The sequence below is a fragment of the Micromys minutus genome (assembly GCF_963924665.1).
Source record: "Micromys minutus genome assembly, chromosome: 2".
Lineage (NCBI taxonomy): Eukaryota > Metazoa > Chordata > Mammalia > Rodentia > Muridae > Micromys > Micromys minutus.
Window position 1 is genome coordinate 97,264,085 of NC_137971.1, and position 23,712 is coordinate 97,287,796.

At 46.7% G+C, this 23,712-nt stretch overlaps 1 protein-coding gene across 4 annotated transcripts in view; it reads right to left on the reverse strand.

Moving 5' to 3' along the window:
- Positions 1–23,712, reverse strand: part of TENM4 (teneurin transmembrane protein 4) — a gene marked incomplete at both ends in the record, with an annotated part of 342,954 nt that overhangs the window by 137,160 nt on the left and 182,082 nt on the right. The gene's annotated exons all lie outside the window — the stretch shown is intronic.

Consider the following 23,712-nt stretch of genomic DNA (forward strand, 5'->3'; position numbering starts at 1 on the left):
TGAACCCCACTCTGGGTCTCAGTCTATCAGGACTCAGTTTATAGTCTACTGGATCAATTAGGGCCCTGCTTTTTCATATCCAAACGACAGAACACCAACTAGAATGGATAACTAGCTCTCACATTTGCTGGTCTGACAAGGTGACTGTGGCTGCCACAATTAATTTTATATTTTTTTCTTGTATTTATATGTACACTGTAGCTGTCTTCAGACACACCAGAAGAGGGCACCACATTGTGAGCCACCATGTGGTTGCTGGGAATTGAACTCAGGACCTCTGGAAGAGCAGTCAGTGCTCTAACCACTGAGCCGTCTCTCCAGCCCTAATTTTATATTTCAAAACAGCTGGTAGAAAGAACTTTGACTGCACCCAACACTTGTCAAGGAAATCGTGAGTGTTTGGAGCAACAGATATACTGATTACAGTGATCTGGCCATTACACACGGTGTCCACAGTGGGCAATTGCTATATGTCATCTAAAACTGAGAATGTGTTTTAAAGTTTGGGAATGTGGTATTTGGTGGAGGGTACAGAAGTCTACAGATAGATGCCCTCTTCTCTAATCAGTCATCAGACTAGTCAGACGAATGCTGTCAGGAAACCCCAGTCCTTGGTTCTTATTCTCAGAAAGCACTGGTAGTTCTTGTGTTGTGTGTGTGTGTGTGTGTGTGTGTGTGTGTGTTTATTCCACTTTGAACTGTTTATTTTGGCTCATAGTTTAGGAATCATTTCATCATCAGTGGGGGAGTGAGTGAAGCAATTCAAATCATGGCATTCAGGAAGGAGAGAGCGAGACAGAGACAGAGACAGAGAGACAGAAAGAGACACAGAGAGACAGAGCACCTGCAATCTAGATTTCTCTTTTTCCCTTAATCCCACCCCACCCCCAGCTTATGGCATGGGGTCACCCATTCAGGGAAGTCTTACCCATCAGAAAATCCTTTCTGCAAACACCCTCCTCCTACTCACTATATCCAAATGTTAGTTTACTCCTAGGTGAGCGCTTACCTCATGCCAAATATATGCCTGGTACAGAGGTGCTTAGGAATATCAGCCTGCTCCTATGTGAGTGCAACGATTTCCAATCTTTGGTGTGTATCAGCCACTTCAAAGGCATCCCCATCCCCTTGTTCATACGTTCAGATCCTGGGCTCTACCCCTTAAGTTTTCAATTGAATAGGTCAAAGGTCAAGAGGTAGGCACTCAGGTGATGCCCATACCAAAGGCCCAGGCAGCAGTCTAGAGAACTGCAGGGACAGCACCATATACACAGGTGTGTGGGAACAATCGAGGAGTGGGGAAGATGAAAGCTACCCAAGGATGCAAGAGAACTTGTGGCCCAGTTTCAAAGAGGAGGGCCTGGTCCTCCAGGGGCTACCATGTGAATAGCTTGGAGAATAGACAGTCTTTTGAAATGCTAAGCAGCTCGTTGGGGGCCAAGAGCTGGATCCAGAATAACTTCCCTTCTTTTTCTTTCTTTCTTTTCTTCTGGTGCTCCCACACAATGACCTGCTGATCATTCTGCCAACATCATGTCAAGCTCATCTCTGGGACAAATTACTTAAGAAATCATCTTTTTTAAAAAGCTCGGTTCAGCTGCTGGCTAGAGATTTCCATCTAATGAGCATCACTTTGTGTTGGATTATTCCAGGACAGGTAATGTAGGGACAGAAACAGACTGTGAGATGCTTGTGTGTGTGTGTGTGGGGGGCTGCTAGTTAATTTCCAATCATTTATCTAGGTTAGTCTGCTGTTTCCCATCACACAGACAACCATGTCTCCCATTTCCCTGAGGTCAGTATAGTTATGTTGGAAGACCCATCAACTAAGTGCAAATGACTTATATGGCACAGGGTTAAAAAAAAAAAACACAAACAAAAACAAAACAAACAAAAATCCCACCTTTGTTTGGGTGGCTCTGGGATGCTTTGGTGGGTAAATATATCAGGCAAGCCTGATACTCTTGAGTTCAGGCCCTCACAGACAAGCCAGACAGACAAGCCAGACACACAGACACGAGTGTCTGTAAATCCCATGATGCTCCACTGGGGAAGAGGAAGGCAAAGACAAGACAGTCTCAAGAAGCTCTAGGACCAGCTAGTTTGGCTTGAGCAAGAAGACCTTGTCTCTATCGAAGAGGGAAGGTAAAACCAACATTCTTACCCCCTCTTAGGCACACACAGGAACACACACATGCACGTGACAAAAATTCCTTCAAGACTAACCAACCGTCTCTTACTTAAGTAGGGCTGTCAACCACTGGCCTTACCTCTGGCCCAGAGCCTGCATCAGTGTTCTGCCTGGCCTCTGCTCTCTAGCCCCTCCCCCTCTCGCTCAGCCCTGCAGTAGCAGGCAGAGTTGTCAGTCTGGAGCTGAGTCTCTTTCTCACCATCTGGAGCAGGCATCACCGGGACCCCATGGACGCACTGGTTTGTACAACGTTTTTCAAAATTTGAGTAAGATGCCAGGGTTTTTCAACAAGGAGATTTCAGGGGTGGGGGGAATCTGAATGCTGGTTTTTGTTTGAAAACTAGAAGCAGTGATATGGTAGCAGTCTGCTTGCTTTTAGGGGAGGTCCAAACCCCATGGTCAACCATGGGCACTCTGAAGTCTCCCAGCCCGACGTCACCTACCCAGTCTCAAGGCTTCTGAAAGGCCGTGGGTCCGGTGTCCTCCCAACAAACCGTTTGCTTGGGCGCTGCACCACCATCTGTCCTATTACTCACTTAGCATTCCTTTGAATTGTTGATTTTCCAAAGCAAGTTTATTTGAGACAGAAAATTAAATGTAGCTATGAAACAGTGACTCACTGTCCCTAATTATAAGTGTTCCCAGCTCACCTGAGTAAACCGTGATTTCTGAAACAGCCTGCAATCTAACAGAACCTTGAGAGATTCCTTTTAGGAAACAATAGACAGGCCCACCCACCTTCCTATACAACCTTTTATCAGCTGGGTTCTAACCCTGCTTTAGAGTGTTTGTGCAGCATGCATGAGGCCTGGGTTCACCCAAGCACGTCTCTTAACCTCAGTGGTCTGCCTGGTGCCCCCATTATACTGCTCTCTAGGTATTTCCTATAGCCTGTCTCCTGAGGTCACTCACCTTCTCAGCCTCCCGGAGGCAGCTAATGCTGACTAAAGTCCCTATTAACCCCCTCTTTGCTTGGTTTAGCTTCAGACTCAATTTATTTCTTTTTAAAGATTTATTTTGGGATTGGAAAGATGGCTGCTCTTATAGAGGTCCTGAGTTCAATTCTCAGAACCCATGTGGTGGTTCATGACCTTCCTCAAAGGGACTGCTGCCCTCTTCTGGCAGGCAGGTGTACATGCAGCAGAGCACTTCCATGTGCATGTACCTGCATGGGTTTAATATCATGTAGCTACGCTTGTGTGGGTGGTCTCCAAGGCTGGAAGAGGGTGGCAGATCCTTAGAGCACCCTTAAGTGGGTGCTGGGAACTGAACCCAGGTCCTCTGGAAGAGCAGCAAATGCTCTTTAACCACTAAGACATTACTCTAGACTGCGAACTTAATTTATATCACGTCTATTCTCTGAAGCATTCAGATTTCCCCCAGAAAGACAGGGCTCTCTCCAATTTCTAATGTCAACTTAAATCATCTCTTGCTTGTCTTATGGTTTCTACTGTGCTGTCATCTATAAGCTCTGATGTTCACCTGTGTGGACAACAAATCCCTGCAAAGGAAGGGTCCACCCCCACATCTCTGTGCCACCTCGAGATTTGTCCTGAAGCAGTACTTGTTAATTTGTAAGCAACAACGCATAATGATAGTTGATATCTTCTGGTGTCTTGACTTCATGTGCTAAGTCTGGGCTCCTTCTGCAGGGCCTAGACTCCTGGATTCCTTGTTAACTTGTTTTTGTTTTAAAGTTTCAGTCTGCTAACTTTCCTCTAAACCAGTGGCTTCATTGCCAGCTGTCTGCCACTGGACCCATTAAATCCTGCTAGACATGGCCCTGGACTCCTCCCAAGACAGCAGTAACTGGTCTCATGGTAATAACATTTTGTGGGGCCTCAGTCCCCTATTTCAGGAGGAGCTGTCAACATGGTTTCCATGAATTGTGTACTTGAATTACTTCTGTGGGACATTATATGCAAAATTGATTAGCAAGATGGTAAGTATCTCTGCCTCTGGTGGATTTTTCTTTACAATAATCACAATGTGTTTTGGTCAGTCACACAGTGATTTGAACAATCATGTTTTTTTCTTATTTATCACAAGGTAATAGTCAGAGTAACAACTTGGGTTTATATCTATAGGCCAGGGGTCAAGCTGAACTTCTACTCAATACCTAGTAGAGATCATGGTCATGTGGTTATATGCTGATGATCAATATTTTATAGATGTCCCAGCCTCCTGGTCAGCTCACATTCTCTGTCTCAAGGCAGACGCTGCCCCGTGGCAGACACAATCTCTTCATATCTCATAAGGAACTGAGAAGTAGCTGCTGCCGTGGAAAAGCACATAGAACCTTCTAGTTTCTTTTGACTCTCTGACAGTAGCAGGAATTTAAGCTGCTGTTGTTCTGGGCTGTAGTTCAGATACTGGTCTTCTTTCAAGAGGAAGGCTGCCATGTCTCTTTCCCAGTGACAGGCTGGCATTCTGCATGCCAGGGCTATCTATTTTGTATCCAGGAAGAAGTCGGGACAGCTCTAGCTTCTGCCGTGAGTACTTGTGTGCCTGGGTAAAAGAGCAGCCTTGGGCATTCTGCCACTGCCCGTGGTGGTCCAGCCCTCCTTTCAGCTCTGTGTTGCCCCTCTTGCCCAAAGCAGCCAGTGGTCAGTGAAAGTCCTTGGTCTCTTTGCTGATTCTCTGGACTTTCCACAACTCTTCGGGCAGAACCCTGCCTCTAGCGTCATTTGGCGGACGTAAAGAAAACTAAGTCAAACAAAGCACAACCACGTGTCTATGCCAAACTGGAATGTAGGCTGCCCAATGGAAAGTTCATGAGCCTTAGAGCAAGACTCCAGGCTTCTAATTCCGTGGCACCACTCATGTGTAACCTTGAGCAGGTGGCTTTCCTGTTCCACACCCGGGTTTTTCTGGCCTGCAAATTCCAGTAAGTACAAAGTTCCCGACCTAAACATCACGCCTGGATCAGTAACCGACCGACTGTGGCTAGTGGCCACGGACCCTTCTTTGTAGCTGACTGTTGGCTGACCTCAGCACTCTGGCCTCCATCAGGGCCCCCAACACACTGTGTGTGCGTGCAGGTGTGCAAGCTTTATGACTACAGGGGAGAGCCTGGCTGTGGGCCTGGGAAAGCAGTAATTAATGCTCCCACACTGTCTCCACAAAGAGATGGCTTATGTTTTTTAAGACACAACTGAGTCGTGGGAGATCGTGTTTCTTCCACCTGCAGGACACATACATCACACTGGGTTGTGCCCACTCTACAGCTGCTCAGTTCTCCCTTACAGCTCTGAGCTCTCAGGCACCGACAGATATTTCATAGACACAACTTCCTCTGCCTGTGAAAGATGCCTTTCAAGGATCTAATCCACCGGGCCTTTCTCATAAAATCTCTTACTTCCTGCCCCTACCTCTGACCTGCGCCGTGTTACTGTTCTCCATGAATGCCTTGGTGCTGATGATGATGAATAAGTTCGGTTGTTCCACCTCTACAGGGAGGGTGTGGGCACCAGTGGTCAGGGCTATGTGCACCTAGGGGAAGCCATGTGGCTTGCTCACTGTTTATTTAAACTGGGGGTGATTAGGAGTCATGTTGGGTTTGTGGGTATTGAAAACAGAAAGAAATGGACCAAGCACCACAGGGGACAGATTCCTCCTGCTGATATCAGATCCCAGTGAGGCAGCATCTCTGTGTGAGTGCCTGTAAGGCTTTTTGTCAACTCTGCAATCCTGGCACTGACAGACATTCCCAAGCACTCAAATGCAGGTGCCTTAGAGGACCCATGCTTCTTTTCTGAAGGTTTGCCACACAGGCCTCTGCTTTGCTCCTGTTTGGAGAGTGCCTTACTGGTGGCTAGAATATTTGTCTGTGTTTCTGTATTTCTAATGCAGATACAGGAGGCTGGGCAGGGCAGGCAGCTAGAAACCAGGGTCAGGAGAGACTTCCTACATTTTAAGATAGAGGCTGGAAGGAGCCATTGTAGGTCAACAGAGTGCCAGTTGTTGCAAAGATGTCTCCTCTCTGAAGAGCCTTTTGAGGCCACCCTCAAGAGTGACACCTTTTCTCCATTATCTTGATGGACTATTGCCTCTTCTCCTTTTGAAGTCTCCATTACTGGAGTTTGCCTCTCTTGCTTTATTTCGTTTTGTTTCCTTCTCATTCTTTTATTTCCCTTCTTCTGCTGTTTGCTTAGTCTTTTTCTCACTTGCTGAAAGGTTTGCTCAGATGCCCGATAATCTTCTGGCCTGCTCATGTTTCCAGATGAAAACAAAGCCTCCCTGTCAGCCTCTGACTGGCTGCGGAACAGGGACTGTTGCATTGTGGGGATAATCCCACAGGCACCATCTCAGGGGTTTCTTATCCCCTCATAGAATTTATCTTTCCGATAATCTCCTCCCTCAGACATGTGTTTGGCTGTCAAAAACAGGATCTAAAAACGTTACTTTAAGCATTTAACTTATACTTACTTCCTGCTTTCTGTAGGTAACTCTCCTTTGCCCTGGCTATGCCTGATGCAGGAGTATGAAGCCTCCCTGATCGTTATAAGTAAGATGCTTTAGATTCCCTGTATGTGTGAGATAAGAAAGCTAGGAGTCTGCCTGCAATTGCCTGTTATACAGCTGTGTCTCCCATCCCGGCTGCGTCTCTTCCCTGCCTTTGCTGTCCCTGGTCCCCCTGTACCAGGGGTCATTTGGACTCTGTTTCTTGTTTGACTCACCACGTACTCAGGGCTCAGCTTTCTTCGTGCCCCCAACTCTAACCACTGTCTGCCCACAGACATGTTGCCTCCTTCCTTCATTCTGGTGTGTTTACTACACATTTGGTTTCCAAAGCATGGCTCCTATCATAGGAACTCTGTTGCATTCAGCACAAGCTCCTGGTTCCTCTGTTGTGAAGTCTTCTCTTTCCTCAGCCCCTCTTTACGTGTGGCATACTTTCTGACGCCTCAACCACTGAGGTCTCCCAACCTCATTCTGCTTCCTGGCTCTCCCTCCACCTATTAGAAGCTGCTCATCCTTAGGCGTCTGTTTGGAGCCCTGTTCTCTACTCTCTCCACTCACCTGCCCAGTCCGAGTTTGGAAGTCTGAGCTCAGATGCTCTCGAAGTTCAACCTCTCCTCTCCCCCATTCTGATTAGGTTAGCATCACTTATTAACAAATCCCTAGACCCCAGGCTTCCCCTCTCTGGGTCATCGCAACACATTCCTGATCCAAGCCTGTTTTTCTCGGTAGACTTAGAGATCCTCCAGGGCGCAGTTCACTGGGCTTCATCAGCACAGAGAGAGCCCAACCAGATCAGAATGAGGGGCACACACTGAGTGACTGGTGACTGCGCGCTGACAATGACCGAGCAAGGAGTAAAGCAAGGAAGAGCACAGCATCTGCAAAACCTCTCTTTCACACAGGCACCTGATGGGACCATGGCTGTCAAAAAGCTTTCTGGTTAAGAGCCTTAACTTTTCTGAACCTTAGCTGTTCCATCTACGAAATACAGACAATAATCCCAGCACTGTCCTACTTTCCTGTGTTGTGAAGATTAAAACAAAAATGAAAACACGATGTCACTGTGTTCAGTAAGCCGTGTACTCAGAACAACGCCGGGGATTATCGCTGTCATGTGAGCGGCGCTACACAGACGTCTCTAGCCTGCTTTGGGCTTGGGTGATGCAGGAAACAGAAAGGCAGGCTCAGGTTTTCACAAGCTCAGGATTCTCTGAAATAGATTCACTTTTGTAAAGTGAATCCCCACTAAGCCTTCTCAGTGTTCTGTAACAGCGGGCACGGGCTCCTGAGACCACCTGGGGGCTCCCCTTTCACCTCAGGCAAAGCTGGTTTAGAAGGAAGGTGAGCTTCTGAGATCTCTGCTTTACCTTAATGCAATTCATTAAGAACTGACCAGGGACAACTGACACCAAGGAAAAATATCTAAAATATAAACATGCATGCACGCGCACGTGCACGCACACACACACACACACACACACACACACACACACACACACGGCACACAGAGACAGATGTGCTGCTGAGAGGTCAAGAGACAGGCGTGTCCATATTAATGTGCCACAGGTCTTTCCTCGGATCTTTGGATGGTCCACTTGATCATTTGTGACAAAGGTGTAAAGGAAGAACTTTTAAGAAAATCTTAATTGTTTGAGGTTTCTGCTCAGAAAAGAAGCAGTCACCATCCTGCTTGACCAATCCAAAAAGGGGAAAACGACAAGGTTGCTTTCTCAGGGTTGACAGATGTGAGTTCAAGTCAGACTCCCTCAATCCTTATCAATAGACAGGTTTGTGTCGCATCTATGCCCTATTTCTGGAGCCAAAACTTATAAGCATTTCCCTGTGTTTTAGGCTTTTCATAAAAAAAATTAATGGTCATTTAATGTTTAGCAAGCAGATGTACCATGATCTACTTCAATGCTTTCTAGTACTGGGCTTTTGGACTGTTACCAAATTTTCACATTTGTAAACAAGGCTGTGGTAAGCAGGCAACCTTTTCTGATTATGGGTTTATTCCTTCATGAGAACTTCTCTGACCTTCACAACTTTTATGGTTTGATGCAAACAGCTAACTTGTTTTTCCAAAGGGCTGTAGTGATTTACAATGTAACTGGTGACCCCCAGGCCCAGTTAAACCAGGATTTCAGTCCTTAGCACCAGAGACTGAACAGCAGGGGGCGCTGGAGAGAGAAAAATCAGGGCCCATATGGGAGAAGTGGAAGTACCCCTTTCCACCTTTATGATGATGGGAGCCATTACATTCTTAAAGCCTCTACCTACTGAATGCTGGTCTTACAGGCAAGAGCTACCATACCATACTTGGTTTAGGTAGCGTTGGGGACTGATCCAGGGCTTCAGGTATGGCAGACAAGCATTCTAACAACTGAGTGATACCTACAGCCTCTATATTCATGAGGAAAATCAGTTTTCTGGAAAAAAAAATCTATCTTGTAAATAGTGGGCCAACACTGTGGGTTACAAAACCACTTTGTGTCCATCAGCCATGTCCTTCCCCTTTTTAGCTGGCTTAAGCTCCTGGTTTTCCATTGATATCTACTGACTAAACCTTTTCTTACTCACTTGAGACTCCTGCTTTTTTGAATGTTAATTTTTAAATGCATTATTGCATCACTGGTAATATTTCTAGGCAGTTTGTGGCATCCAATCAGCGGTTTCTAATCTCTTTTGATTATCGTAGATTATTATGATGTAGTGAGATCTTTTACGTGTACTGCCACTGTCATTCTTCCTCTGGAGAGCTCCTCTAGGTTTTCATCTGTACTGTTCTGGACAAGTCTTCAGGCCATTCTGCCAGACCTCTACGGTTCCCTTTAGGTTCCCCTTGGGCTCTCCATCAAACCTGCAGATTGTCCTCTCGGAACAGTTCAACCTTGCGAGTGCAGGAACATGCAATGTGTCCTCATTATTCATGTCCTGTTTTACACTCCGCAGTTTTACACCTTGCCGTTTTATTGCATAGGTCTTACATAGTTCTCATTAAGATGACACAGTAGTATTTATTCATTTTCTTGAGTAGGAGATTTTTAGTACATTGCCCAAGTGGTTTTCCAGATATTTTGGAAATATCTTAACTTTCGGAAAGTTCACTGTACCGCAGTTACAGTTAGTGGTGTGTGTGTGTGTGTGTGTGTGTGTGTGTGTGTATGTGTGTGTGTGTGTGTGTGCAGACACACATGCACTTTACAAATACAAACGCATCCCTCACAGAAATAATACCTTGGCCTCCGTGTCTTATTTTTCTCATTCCCTATATTGGCAAACGCGTCTGAAACAACATCTACTAATAGATACATCGTATTTTGTTAGTGATTTTAAAGGAACGGTTCTAATATTTAAACTGGAGATTTGGTACGGGCCCTGTGAGTGCTGTCACTGTCCGCCCTGCTGTCTGTTTCACTCTCTGCATTTGTGACCATGTTGCCACCAGAAGGGCTGCCATCACTCCTACAGCACCGGACACAGTGCCCTAAAAAAGTGTCTGAAATTTGCCAGAGTCTCAACCGGATGTTCCTGGGTTGGGATCTTCACTCTACCGATTTTGGAAATGTAGGGGAATAACTGTGGCCACACAAGCTCATGATGAGCATTCATATGTTCTTCCAAGAACTGACGTTCTCCCATCACGTTCAGGGTATTTGGCACCAGGAAAAGCTCAACAGATTTTACGTTCTCCTTCTACCCTTTAAAAGGAAGACAATCAATATCCCCAAATGCAAGCTGTCTCGGAATGCCTTGCACTAACAGGCCCGTGAACTGCGAGGGCCATTTGTGGCTGACTCTACTCTGGCCCTCCTGCCTTGGTGCACATGACCATTCCTCATGTTTTCAAACTATGCAGTCCATCTCTCGCACCCCGAAGGGATTCTTCTGACCTATGACACCTGAAGGAAATAAAAAGCCAAGCTGACATGTAATATGAACCAGGACTGAAACAAATTGCGCTTCCATTAGCCCGGAACATGAGTGTGCTCCGATAAAGGCAGGAAGAGGCAGCATCTCAAACTTGAAACAGATGTTCAGGCAGTTCTGCCTTCACTTTTCCTATTGCCCCTCACATAACCCCCATGGTCCTGTCGCTGACACCGAAGGTCTAGTGTTCTGGTCAAGCACTAGGAACTGGCTCAAGCCTTTGTCGAAGTTGCCACCACTGACCCATGGCTTGATTTTGAAGGAGCCATTCTCTCAAGGAGTGCTCCTGGGTGCTCATTCTTTAGCATGAGGAAATGTTAGAGAGTAGGGAAGCCTAGTACAGCCTACTTATCTTCTTCATGTAGTGGGAGGCAAATGGGGACCCGGGAACAGGTAGCCACTCACTTTCGAGAGGGTGGGACTGGTCTGTAGATCAGGAATTCTCAGTCAGACCCACTTAAAGTCAGTTCAAATCCTACCTCTGTTCCTGCTTAAAGGGGAGAGTTTGTTGCTTTCTCTGAACTTGGTTCCTTCATCTTTAAAGGGAAATACTAACTGCTGCCTGTCATAAACTTCAGCTTCCTAGTGAGCACGGGCAGCCCTGGCGACTCCCAATAATACAACACCTCCTCTAGGGGCCAGGCACGATTCCGAACATTTCCCAAATATCACTTCTCTCCTCATTCCTCTCAGGCCGTGGGTGCTGACATCATCAGCTTCCATATGAGGAGAGGGAGCCGGTGGGCTACACATCTTGTCCAAGGCCACATTGCACACTGCACACACCCACTCACATGCACTTCCAAATTACTATGCCCATTGGTCTCCACTGTTCCTCTGCCTGATAGTTCCATTGGAGCATCAGAACTGAGGTAGCTTTTGCACAGGAAGGAATGCAAGCAGAGTGGCTGTCCTTAGAGGCCAACCCATGACTAGAAAGTGTTGTGGCCCAGTGATAAGCTCAAACCAGCCTGTTGTCTTCCTCCCCTGAACCCTTAGGCCTGTTTCTGCCTCAGCACCTGCGTGTGCGCCTCTCCCACCACACCCTCTCATTGCTCAGCCTTCCCCTATGCCTCCCCCACCTCTATTACTCATCCGCTTGGCCTCCAGCCTTCTTTCCTGGCTTCCTTCCCAGGACTGACAACACCCTCAGGGCTCCCTTCACCTTCCTTAAACCTTTCCAGCCGACCTGCCTCCTCCTCAGGTTACACCTATCTGTCTCCCAGTCGGCTCTGTCTAGAAGGAACTGTTTGAATTCTGCCTCATTCCCTCCTGAACTCGTGGTGACCCTGCTTCTGCCTGCAGCCTGCACCAGGGGTGGAAGCTGTTCCCACGGAGATGCCCTCTGAGGCCTCCCCATTGACCAACTTCTTCAGCTTTTGTGAAATTGTCCTCCCTAACTTCCCCAAGTTTAAGCTCTCCAGACATCTTCTCTCCATCCCCTCTGGGTGTGGTGGGGCTTCCGTCTTTAATCCCACCCCTTCCAGCTCTAACTTCTTAGCTATTCGACCCTGCCCCTCCTCCTCTGCCCCTCCTTCCCTCCCTCCTCCTCTCACATTCACGCTGAGTTCTCTTGGGGCTCCTTCTACAGTTCAGCACTATCTTCTGGCTGTCATTTTTAGCTACCTACATACTGGTGCCTGCCAGCAACTAACTTCCATTCTGAGAGTCTGTTAGTAGCTCAAATCTAACATGGATAACATCTTCATAGCTCTTCCTCTTAGCATATTCCTTCATTCGCTCGCTCGCTCACTCATTCACTCACTCACTCACTCGCTCGCTCACTCACTCACTCACTCACTCACTCACTCACTCGCTCGCTCACTCATTCACTCACTCGCTCGCTCACTCATTCACTCACTCACTCACTCATTCACTCACTCATTCACTCACTCACTCACTCACTCATTCACTCATTCACTCACTCACTCGCTCGCTCACTCACTCACTCACTCACTCATTCACTCACTCACTCACTCACTCATTCACTCATTCACTCACTCACTCGCTCGCTCACTCACTCACTCACTCACTCATTCACTCATTCACTCACTCACTCACTCACTCACTCATTCATTCACTCACTCACTCACTCACTCACTCATTCACTCATTCACTCACTCACTCACTCGCTCGCTCGCTCACTCACTCACTCACTCACTCATTCACTCACTCACTCACTCATTCACTCACTCATTCACTCACTCACTCACTCACTCATTCACTCACTTGCTACCTCGCTCACTCACTCACTCACTCACTCACTCACACACTCACTCACACACTCACTCACTCACTCGCTCGCTCACTCACTCGCTCACTCATCCAGCTCTTTCCCTTCTCCCCTGTGCCCAAGTGCTTGTGTTCATCCACGTGGAAGCCAGAAGACAAGCCAGGCTGTCATTCTTCGAGTGTCGTCTACCTTGTTTTATGAGGTAGGATCTGTCATTGGCCTAGGCTAGGCTAGATGGCCAGTCAGCCCCAGGGACCTGCTGACTCTGCTTCTTCGGTGCTAAGATGATAAATGCATGCCACCAACGCCTGACTTTTGTCTTTTTATTAGAATGTGGGTTCTGAACACGACACTCAGGTCTTTCACCAAGTTAGATGATCTCTCGAGTCCTCATCCACCCAATCTTGAAGATGAAAATGTTGTACTTTTCTATACTAAGATGCAAGTGACCAAAAAAACCCACGGTAAGTTCATCCTCTCCTTTATGAGAAGGTCTGGGCAGTGCCCAGGCCAGGCCTCTCCTCTCCCAACCCTTCTGGCTCCCCGGTCAGCCTTCATCATCTCCCTGTATCAGGCTGAGCATCCAGCATCTGTGTATATCCCACTGTCTGCGGTCCACACACGACACATTGGGTGCCACAGTCTGACCTAAGAACCACTGTATATTCCCTAATGTCTTCAAAACAAGACCTTCCAGCTGGTCTACACAGCCCTCCCAGCTGGTCTACACAGCCCCTCCCAGCTGGTCTACACAGCCCTCCCAGCTGGTCTACACAGCCCCTCCCAGCTGGTCTACACAGCCCCTCCCAGCTGGTCTACACAGCCCTCCCAGCTGGTCTACACAGCCCCTCCCAGCTGGTCTACATAGTTCCTCCCAGCTGGTCTACACAGCCCCTCCTAGCTGGCCTTGACTTCATTTTCTTGGGTGTTGCAATGGCCCTTTCTTGTCAGTTTCTCGGTCTGTCAAGCAGTTGTTTCTCACTTAACTTCCAGTTTTTCCTTGCTATAAACTGAACTGCATTTCCCTACCAAGTTTATATTCCCAACATGACTGGATTTACTTGGAGACAGGAACAGGAAGGGCCTAGAAGGAGGTAATAAAGGTTAAGTCAGGGTCTTGTTGTGAGGCCTTAGTCTGACAGGACAGCTGCTTTACAAGCTCAGGACAAGGTAGCGGTAAGTTTGCTTTCTTTATGGTTATGAAGGTAAAGGGCTCCAGAAGATCAAAGCAAGCCAACAAGAAAGGCCTCACAGAAACAAATTCTGCTAACACTTAATTCTTGGATGCCTTGATTCCAAATGATCAAGAAAACAATGTAAGACTTTTCAGCCTGTGCATTTTCTCATGGCAGCCCCAGCAAGCCAGCATCCTCATCTTCTCCCTCTTCTTCCCCTGGTGGTAGCTTTCTTCCCTTTTAGAATACAAGTATTTTATGTGGCCCAAGATGCTTTTATAGATGCATTGAATTCTCTCTCTCTCTCTCTCTCTCTCTCTCTCTCTCTCTCTCTCATACACACACACACACACACACACACACACACACACACATATACATAATGCTGTAAAATAGCAAAATATGATACTGATGCCTTGTTCTGTGCACATACTGTGTAGTCCTTAAACAAATATAATTCACATATCCATCACATCATTAATCTTCCATTAAAATATGTTGTGAGAGGGATCACTTTCAATAACTTTAATTGCAGCACATTTTTGTAAGTGCTCTAGTACTGACTAGCTATTATTAATTGACATTGCCAAATTTATACAATAAACTATATCATTTATATATATATATACATTTATGAAGGCCTACAGAGTTTGTTGTTATCTACAGATCAAAGAAAACCATTAGGGTCTTGGGACATGTCCTCCACATACTCTTCTTCTGGGTTTCACCTCTGCTCTGTCCCTGAGTTGCTGAAAATATTTACAAGAGGGCTTTCCAGCATCCTCAGTGCTCCTCACAGTGGCCCTTTGTTCCTTACAGCTCCTCCTACAGCCTTGGCAGTGGGGACAGCCCTCCTCTCTGTGCCCACGAGAACTCCCACGGGCCTCTTTGTTTCTGTGGACCTTGTTATGGTGTAATTACTCATGAAAGGGTCAGTTTTCCCTCTTGATTGTAGGTACTTTGAGGGCAAAGCTTGTTTTATTCGCTGCTAAATCTCCAGCACTTACCCATGCAGATAACTCGGCAAATGAATGAAGATAAAATGAATAAGAGGATCCTGATGCTTTCACCGAATTGTGGGACTCTCTGGTGTAGGCTTTTATAGGAGTGTTTGGTGAGCCTGCGACTTATGACAAAACCCCATACCTCTTCAACAAAAAACCCCTATGGCTCCTGCACACGGGAGCTAGAATTCAACTCAGTTCTGGCCGAGAGCCAAGCCTTTGCTCTTCCTCTGGACTTCAGCACCTCTCCAGGAACAGCTCTGCACCCCCTTTCTCTGCCCCCCTTCGCCAGCCACATCCCGAAGCTAGCATATACCCAAAAGGTATTACAAGGCAAAAAAGGCTGCACATTTTGTCAGAATCACCAGGAAGGGGAAGAGGAAAAGAAAAGGAACCAACAGCTCTCTCGGCTGGCGTACTGGCATCTCTTGTAGGCAGGAGAAGCAGCTTTTAGTAACTGACAGAGAAAAAAGAGATAACAGAGAACTCAGACATCAGTTGCAAAAATCAAACTAGGAAGAGAGGACGAGGCTCAGACTGGGAATGCTCTCCCAGCCAGGCAAATGAACCTCACTCCAGAGACAGCCAGCATCCTGTGTATCTGGAGGATGGAAGGCATCTTTCAAACCCCTTCTGACTATGACTGCATAAGGACACACAGATGTCCCTATGGTAGGAACTTGAATATAGATCAAGTGATTGGTGCGTAAGAGGGCATGCAGGCTGGACTGCTAACTCACCTATGAGACCTTGGCCAGTAGCACTGAGCCTCAAGCGCTTCATCTACAGCATGGAAACAGACAGTCTAACTCCTGAGCTGATTGAAAACTTAAACTGGCCCCACAACACTGTGCTATAATTATGATCCCGGCTGAGTGACGGGGCGTCAGTAAGTAAGCCTCCGTTCTCTTCAGAAGACTGGGAATGCAATATCAGGAGGGACTCTGGCCTGTTTTCCCAGCCCCTAGCCAGTAGCTTTCACCCTCATGCATCCCTGCCAGCAGCAGGTGTTTGCTTATTCCCTAAAACAGACCCTCCTCCCCTCTTCTCTCCTCCCAGTTTAGCCTCCGCTGTTGGAAAATGTCATCCTAACTTGCGAGGCTTGCCAGCTATCCCCACGGCTTGGACATCAGTCCACTCAAGTCTGTCTCAGGCTAGCACCAGCCCTGCCTTGGTAACAGGGAGATCTTTCCCAGAGTCCCTAGTGCCTGTAACTTGAAGTTACTTTTCCATATGCATGTTAGATTTTGATTCTAAGTCCTGAAGTGTCTTCCCTTGCTACCCTTAGGATTTGTTGAAAAATATAAAATAAAAATTTGCATGCCACATGGAAAGACCCTCAAAGGTGGGCTCCTGGCTACTGCTGCAGACAGCCCAGATATGTGCAGCCCCTTGAAGCTCTCTCTCCATGAGACCTTCTGAGTTCCTGCAACCTGCCCATCCTGTTCCTCAAGCTTTTCATTGCTCTTCTCTCCGTGTGGTCTGCTCTTCCTCCAGCTCCACACTTAGCCACTACCATATTCCTGCCCTCGTTCAGAGCTCGTAGGGTGCTTCTCTCTGAAGCGTCCTTGTTTCTTATCCTACTGCACGCTGACCTTCTGTGGTCATGGATCTTTATACATATGTAATATGTAGAGTTCATGATTAGCTTCAAACTTGAGAAGTTTAAACACACGTACAGATTCCAACAGTGCAAGGGGACATGGAATGGCTGCCGTGGGTCATGGGTGATGTAAGGGCAGTCAGAGACCACCAGGTAAATAAATAGATAGCTAAACTGATATGGTCTCAGTTTGTTTTCCTGCCTATCCTCCAATATTCAAGGCTAAAGACACAGTGCTTGGTTCTCTGGGTGGTGGGAAGAAACTGAACGAAGCCTTCCCCCCCTCTTCCCAGTCACAAATGCTGCATTCTTCTCCTTACGGTATCTCACCTGAGGGCCCTGGAATTACTTCCAAGATCAAGTCATGCGGCTGCCTCATGGCTGGACCTACGCCCTGGGTCACTTTCCCATACAGTCCAAGGGCTCTTGACTGGTGCTTGCTGAACCAAACAAGGACAGAGTCTGAGAGAGACACCACTGGCTGCTTACCCCATACATATGTCCCTTGTCTCTGAGAGAATACTGCTTTTGGTTGGAGAGCCAACACAGCAAGCTAAAATTGTTCCAGACCTCTTATAGCCCTGAATGTTCATGAAACACACCTTAGACAAAGGGATATTAAGCTATATGGTTTAGGAGCAGGGGGGGGGGATGAGCCTGCTTTCTTATCCCCTCCCCTTTCTTCTTTTCCTCTTTCCATCTTCTTTTATTCCCTAATTGAAAGGAAAGTAAGTCCTAGCTTTAGCTCATGGCATTCTCAGGCTTGCCTCTTACTTTAGTAGAGTGTGTGTCTGTTTGTATATGTGAGTGTTTGTATGTGTATGTATGTTTGTGTGTGTATGTATGTGTGAGTGTATCTGTGTGCATTTGTATGTGAGTGTGCTTGTGTGTGTATGTGTGAGTGTATTTGTGTATGCATGTGTATGTATGTGTGTACATTTATGTGTGTGCACATATGTGTTTGTATGTGTGAGTGGATTTGTGTGTGTTTGTATATGTGTATGCATGTGTATGTATGTATGTGTGTGTATGTGTGTGTGTGTGTGTGTGTGTGTAGCAGTTACCTTATGCCCATAAGGCAGAAATTATGAAAACAAAATCCCAGAGCAAGATTGGCAGAGCACAGGGGAAACAGGACCTTGTCCCTGATGTAACCACTGAACTGCTGGAACATCTGGGGTAGGAGTGGCATAAAAGCCCCCAAAATGGCACCTGAGTATGGTTCTCGTTCTTTACGATGTAGCCACACGTCTAAGTCCTTCCCACACAGGCACAGCCACTGCTATCTTTCATTGCCCTTTCAGAGGTTTCAGAACATCCATAAGTCTGTGTTAAGATACCCAGCGCAGCAGCAGAAATGGGGCAATGGGGAACCCTGACTTTGGGGAGCAGGGGAAGCTACTGTGGGCCGATGGAGCATTCTGGTACTCCCGACTCTTCCTCCAAACAGAATTTGGCCACGATCTCCACTAAGCTGATTTGAGCTATCCTCTGGCCTACAATTTCTACCTATAGCGACTGATATCACTGATATCTGACTGAATCCCTGGATCAGGGGAGGCGAATTCACAGGGCACAGTTCCAGAGAAGCAATTCCATTAGAAATTCCACAAAGGACCAATGCCATTTACAAGAAGGTTAGATCAGTATCAAGGGAGCCAGATTCTTCACTGCCCACTTTCCCCTTGAAAGTAGAATTCAAAGGGAAGGGGGTGGTGGCGGTGAGGACAGCTTACTAAAGTCTGAGAACAAATGCTCAATCACCTTGGTTTCTTCTTTGAAGTACAGCAGATGGTTTTCATACAAACTACTTTATCACCAGATTCTTGTGAACACACTCAAAGGCTGGTGCCTAATTAGAGCAAGGGGAAAAGAAAAGCACCATGGTCCAGCGAGCCCCAGATAATCATGGGGAAACCTGATGATGACGGCCCGCAGAGAGGTAAAAATGTAGGTGCAAGGGCCTAGTGTTTCCTGCAACAAAGAGCGATGGACTAGAGGAAATCCAGGGAACCCACAGCTCATGCCACTACCACAGTCCTCTGTCATCTCCAATGTCCCATGCCCCAGATCACAGCCTGCAATCCCAGCCCCCACCCCCAGGGCTCCTGATCCAGGGCCCAGAAGAAAGCCTTCTGGTTCTCATCATTTTATCGGCATCTGTAAAATCCTGTCTCCAAGCCCAATCAGTGCAGGGTTAACTTCCTGCTTGGCCACCTCTCAAGGCTTTCCTGGGTGACTCACGTCTGCCCATGCTCTAAGTCGCATTGCTGCCCAAGCTCACAGCCAGCAGCAAGGTTCTAAGCTACTCACCTCTAGCTCTTGCTGTTACCACAACTTGGAATGACTTGCCATTTACTTTCTATTCTTTGTTAATGGGTATCTTTTCGAGTAAGTTTCTATGCAGTATGTCAGCTGCCTTGTGCGCATATGCAGGCCTCATGGTGAACATATGGAGATTGGAGGACAACTTGTGGGAGTCAGCTTTCTCTTTGCACTGTGTGGGTCTCAGGGATCACACTCAGGTCACATGGATTGCCAGCAAATGCTTTACCTATTGAGCAAACCCACTAGCCCTCTATTTCTTTTGAATGTGACTAAGCCACACACGCGTTAAAGGACCAGACTGAATGTTCCTGTAGCCCAAGAGCCTCTGGGCCACACTCACCCTTCTCCATTCCTGTCTCTTGGCCCTTTGATCTGTGCCTCCTGGAATAGAGGCAGTTACCATGTGAACAGCATCTCCATCAAGCCAAGCCACTAAGCTACTTTTTCCAGGTACTCAGCATAGAAGAAAAGCTTAGTGAGATCATGGAGAAAAGATGGAAGGGAACTGAACCACACTTCCAGTGCCTGGACATGAACTGATTTTCAGTGGCTGCCCGAAAATAAACAAGCCCTTCCAATTAGCACCAGGAAGAGCAGCACATGTTCCTTATAACCCCCGTGACTGGCGCTTTCTAACAGTGGCTCTCATTTCCCTAGGTTTCTAAATCCACTGTAGGCCACCTCTGTTACTTGGCAGCTTGTCTTGTCTGGCTGCGGTGTCAGGTTGATCTGTCCTTTTATGCTTTGGCACGAACCCAAAAGAAAGGGTAAGTTGCTAGCTGGGGACCCAAAGTACCACACTGCTAACTTGTCGGGCCTCAGGGTGGCAAGCCACCCAGGGAAAGGTATTCTCATTTTTGAAGTTTTAGATACTGTAAGTTTTTTTTTTTTTTCCACCATAGTCTTTTTAATGACTTCTCAAGAAAACTCCCTGGATCGATCTGAGGTTCTTACTGATAACTACAGGTAAGTTAACAAGGGGGGAAAGTTATGATTCATAGAACACAAACAAAAATAAAATATTAAATCATATCCATGACAAATAGGGAGACTCTTGCGCAGTGGGGACCCAAGGAAATTTATAATTCAAGTTTCCAAAGTCATCTAAACCCTCGGAACCTCAGCATCCTCATCTATAAAGTTAAATTGAAGGGAAAATGTCTCTTTCAAAGCTGGGGAGATGCATCAGTGGATAAAGTATTTATCTTGTAGGGACCATGATCTGAGTTCAACTGCCAGGACCTGCCTAACAGATCTTGGGTGTGTAGTCTACATAATCCCAGTACTGGGCTTGGTGACTAGCCTAACCTAAATGGGGGTCTAGGGCAGAGAGACCCTGTCTGAGGAACAACATCCAACATTATTCTTTGGCATCTCTACCCTCTCTTTCTCTCTCTCTCACACACACCCTTGTCTAAAGCTGTTGTAAGTTATGTAGGAAAAAGCAGGGTTCTGAGTGCATGCTATAGGTTCTTCTTCAGATATGTGATGAATAAATGAACCAATGAATATGTGGACAACAAATTAAATATAAAAATAAGGTGAGAAGGCAGCAAACGAAGGGGAAGGAAGCCCTACGAGTTACAGAGAGGCTGTGGTGAAATCCCACTAGCTTTTTTTGCAGCATCCTCAAACCTCAGTTCTCCACTTGCAAATGGGGAGGGCTGCTTCCTTCCTGAGTTAGTGTAAGCCTTAAAGGATGAATATACAAATCCTTTGCAAACTACAAGAGGCGAGTTAGACTTTAGCTGGCTGGGTATGTCTTGCCTTGTAAGTGGGATGCTGTGATGTCATTAACATTGGTGGTCAACAAAGCTGCCACTTTGGGGGAGTCAGGGAGGAACAGTCCCCTCTGATTCTAAATCTCCCTATACCAGGGGAAGGTCTTATTTCTCAAAGCAGATGCCATGTTTTATTTAAAACTAGCTTGGTTTTAGTGGGGGTGTACACACACGTGTATGTGCATGCGTACTTATGCATGCTTGGGGCATAGATCCAATTTAGTGAGAACTATGTCAACACCAGGTCTCTGTGTGGAAATACTTGTATATCCAGTTTGGAAAGTGCTTTTAGATATTTTTTCCAAGGCCAAAGATAAACTCATTTGATTTAGAGTCATCAGCTGGTTTGCATTAAATGGGGGGAAAAGCAAAAACATACACAATGCAGTCATTTGTTAGATACAATTATTTCTTCTGTTACTTAATTACAAGCAGACATAAATACGCTGGATTCTGACATCTCGGGTCTTCTTAAATTCTCGATCTGTGTTTCAGCATGTAATGAAAGAGGGGTCATATTCCAGCTTGTGTGTTAAGCAAACCCAAGAGTTATAATTGTATATTGGGACCATAATGACTTCGCTAAAGCAAGGCCTACACTTTTAATTAACCTGCCAAGACGAATTACAGCTCACAGCTCACAGGTAAGGATCACAGACAGCTGAGGCTCAGTGCTGAGGACTCCTGGGAAAGAGGATTAATAACGACGTCAGAATCGGTCTGTTTTTGTATTAAAGGAAAAGAAACAGTGTTCATTCAACAACCATTGTGTCTTGAAGGGAGACAGACAGGCCAGAAAGAGACAGAAATGGAAATGGGGGGGGGAGGGGGAGGGGACAGAGCACCTTGGCTTCTCCCTCTCCCGAGTATGTGCAGTGGGCACCAGGCACTCTTTGCTTTTTTTTCTTCCTAATGCTAGCGTGGACTGCAAATGGCCACGTAAGAAAGACCGTACCTGAGCTCTCCTATCTGTCCACTGACTCAGTGTTCCTGAAGAAAGACCCAGGAACCCAAACTTCTGCTTGATGTCGCAGCTGATTCCTTTGTCCAACAGCGTTTGAGAAGGACCATGACTCTAAGCCCTTGCTGCATAGATCAGGCACCACAGCATGGGCTCCACTGGGTGCGGGTCCCCCAGGCCTGCTGGAGTCCCTTCTGCATTTCATCCAGACCCTCAGGATCCTTTGGTGCATGATATGCAGGAAGCATGAGAAAGCCTGTCTGCTCTAGCATACATGATCGGGTTGGGGGACAGTTTTAGTCATCGAGGTGAGAGGACCCAGGGTGAAAAGCAAGACCATGGTCTTAAACTAGAACAGTTTAGCACGCTCTGACGAGCCAAGAACCGGCAAAGGAACATCCCACGATTTCCTAATGGTTTTAAGATGCAAATCCTAATTAAGATGGCTTTCTTTGGGAGTTTAAATTAATAACCTTTCATATTTATACTCAGTTATTAAGACAGAAATATGACTGTAAATACCCGTAGCTCTGTGTGGGCCCAGTGCTGTGTGCTTCCTGCTGAACTGAGCCTAGGAGGAGTCAGGCTATGAGACTAGGGAGCCCAGATGACATGGGACATGATACCTGTGTCCCTTAATTAAAGCCACTATAGCAAGAAAGAGAATATGTAGAGACTACTTCCTACAGAGTCTGAGAAGTGACAGATAAGCTGTTGCTGAGAAGCTCCAGCCTCCAGCCTCCAGCCTCCTGCCTCCAGCCTCCAGCTGCAGTGTTGGCCTCCACATCAGCAACAGCTACTAAAACACAGCTTCAGATTCCAGGATGTTTTTAAATTAACCAAATAATTAATTTGTTTTGTGAGACAGAGTTTCTCTGAAAGCCCTGGCTGTCCTGGAATTCCTCTGTGGACCCGGCTGGCTTCAAACTCAGAGATGAACCTGCCTCTACTTCCCACATGCTGAGATTAAACACATGTGCCATGGCTACCTGGTAAGGTTATTTATTTTTATTTTCTGTGCATTAGTGTTTTGCCTGCACAGTTGTCTGTGTGAGGGTGTCGGGTCCCCTAGAAGTAGAGTTACAGATAGCGTGGTTACAACCACGTAGGTGTTGGCTCTAGAAAAGCATTTAGTGCTCTTACCTGCTGAGTTACTTCTCCAGCCCCAGAATCCAGACTCCCAAGAAACCAATGGCCAGAAAAGAATAAGAATCTGTATAATGTTGAAAGCCAAGTTCATGGCGGAGCTTCTGGACTGAGCCAGTTTCCCACCACACCACACAGAAAACTGCAAGAGGAAAACCAACAGTCCAGCCACTGGCAGGACCTGGGCTGCCGAGGCTCAGCCCACGCTACACTCTTGCTTATTCCCTACCAAACAAGTGGCACCGCCCATGGAGACTCTATGTGTACCGTGGCGACAGGTCACACCTCTCTAGTCAAGGACAACACAGAGGGACTGTTTCCTTCATCAACACCGGTTGTTGGATGCCACCTCTGCTTTTCTGCCATCAAGGCAAAGTATTAGGGCAGAATATAGCAGAAGTGTATTAACCATGCTCCATTTAACAGAAAGGTTCGCTCTGCAACCTCAAAGGCAAAACTGCAAATGATGGGGAAATGGGCTGAAAGCGACTAGTGCTCATTAGGAGGGGGATGCGGATCTTTGAAGAATGCTGGACACGCAGTACCAAGTCAGGAAATGTTCCTTCAACTCCCTTCCCCTCGTCAGAGAGACTCCCAGCCAAGGTGCACTCGAAAACATTCACTAGCCATTGCTCCTTTCCAAGAGCCCTAGGCCACGGGGCTCTCTATGTTCTGGCTAAGTTCTAGATACCAGGACACGCTCTGTGTCAGAGAACAGGTTAGTTCTATCCTCAGTGAAACCCCAGTGCAACTGCAAACTGCTCTCCCAGCCCCCATTTTCACCCTCTCTTCAAGTCCTTGTCTTCTCTCATCTGCCGGCATCTGTGTATGTCTTTTTCCAAAAGTAAAAGACAAACCCGAATCAAACCAAACCCAAATGGCAAGTCAGCAAGTTG